The sequence below is a fragment of the Trachurus trachurus genome, assembly GCF_905171665.1.
Source record: "Trachurus trachurus genome assembly, chromosome: 11".
Classification (NCBI taxonomy): Eukaryota; Metazoa; Chordata; class Actinopteri; order Carangiformes; family Carangidae; genus Trachurus; species Trachurus trachurus.
The window spans coordinates 28,392,510-28,394,685 of record NC_139904.1 but is presented as its reverse complement, the minus strand read 5'-3'; positions in this window follow the sequence as shown (position 1 = coordinate 28,394,685).

The following is a 2,176-nucleotide window of genomic DNA, read 5'->3' as shown; positions in this document are numbered from 1 at the left end:
TATTCATAAAAAGACATCGAAATAAAGAGGTTATGAACCAAAGCCTTTAATCAGGAGCTTAATCAACCAAGTCACATTAATAACTAAAACACAAATGCACAGAGCAGCAGAAACGATGGGTCAATACCCAGCTCATTTCTGCACCGGCCTCCTTCAGAGGACTAATCCAGCTCTGGTGAGTAATGAATCTTTTATTGATTTGCTCATGCTGCCTATTTAAAGTGGTCAAATGTAAATATACTGGGTATAAAAATACTGTAATCAACCTGTAGCCTATATTATGTCCACGGTAAACCATCTAAATTTACCGACCACGACCTCAGAGTCCTGTAATGTTTGTGGCCCTCACTTGAAGGACTTCCAACCAGTGGCGTGTTCAGGGAGTGGCCTGAAATCTGATTGGCCACCCCAGGTGCCACCCCAAAATATGATTGGCTATATGCCCAGTCAGAGGTATTTTATAAACTGTTTTATACTGGCTTTTTTTTCCAAGAATAAAATATTGAGGTTTTCTATCACAATTGTATGTTGCCACTCCATTTTAGTAGGTCTAGTTTTTCTTGAGGTTGTGTTAGTAATTTAAGTAAGGGCCCCACTTGGGCCACCCCTATCAAAAATGTCTGGATGCGCCCCTGCTTATGAGGGCAAATTTATGTGGTTGAGGGACAGAAACGTGTCACCAGCTCACCAGTGAGATCATAATAAAGATTGCGAAAGGATCCCCATGTCCTCTGTCACAAGAAGAAATGAAAATAAAGCTCAGCTACTTCTCATTCCCATGCCAGAAAACAGAAGCTGCACTCAAACCCCAGTCGGTGTTCTGAGAAGTCAATCAAAGTGCCACTTTATGACTCTGAGCACCATTCAGGTCCAACACTTTGATGCTGTTTAATGTGGGTTTAACCAGCAGCACATTTGATTGCCAGGCCACACTGTCAAGCACCATAATGGTCTTTTAAAGCTGCCTGCCACTCAACACTCGGTTGCTGTGCTTCAGTGTTGGTAGTAATTCAGGCTAATGGCTAACACTAGCCCCATTTTATGACTTCAGCCTAATCATTTACACAAGGTTATACTTCCTACCTCAGGAAACTATAACCATCTCTGTGTGTTTAGAACTGCTTTGTGGCTGGAAATGGCTTTATGTGATTTGACCATAATGATGAATGGTGTTTAAACAGCACAAGAAGGTAAAAGCTAACCACCTTTAACCTCGTCACAGGTTGTAACAGACAAAGTGTTGAATTAGGAAGAGGTGGGGGGCAACGTTCAGTCTGAGCCAGGACTGGAACAGGTGTGAGGAAGTTAAAAGCTTTTCTTTTTAATGGTGTTCAACAGCAGCGCCTGCTTTCTGTTACCTAGGTTTGGTCACTTTAGCTCACTTCTTTTCTCTATAGACGCCAGTGTGTGTGTTGTTCACATCGGTGTGTGACACTGTGGCGGTGTTAAAGACACACTTGATGACTGTGGATGACAATGTCAGGACGTCTGTCTGCTGCTGGACCAACACTTCCGGCGAGGAAAGGCACGCGTCCAGTGGTAAAGTCAAGTGCCTCACATTTGTTAACGACAATCCCGGAAAGAAGACGGCTGAACTCTACAAAATAAAAGCGACAAACCTCAAGTCAAGACCCCAACCATTGACTCCTAACAGAACATGGGGGTCTTCTAGAAATACACCTTAAATAGCCTACCTAAATATAGCCTACCATATAGGCTAATCCCATAACCTGGATGACTGGGGGTCTCCAGAGACATGAATAAATACATCAATATATTTTAATCTTAATTTACAAATTAGTTTGTTTCATGCAACATTTAGCAGAACACAAGTTAATTGCTCCTTATTACTTATGATAGCAGCTTAATAATAATATTTGAACAATCCAGGTTTATAGGCCAAATACCTAACTAAGTACCATTTAAAATTATTTATCTTTATTTCACCATTTGTAGCCTATATTTTAATGACATCACTGTTGTATCCTCTTTTTTTTCATTTAAAAAAAATGTGTTTCTGAATGTATCATTTGTTCTTATTTTTCCTTTTTTATGGTTGATGTTAATAGAAGCATCTTAGTTTGTTATCGGTTCTCATAGCCTACTACTTTTGTATCCTGATTATGACTGTGCTTTTATTTTTAAAATGTTGACCGGAAGTGTCGTCTCTCTCCAT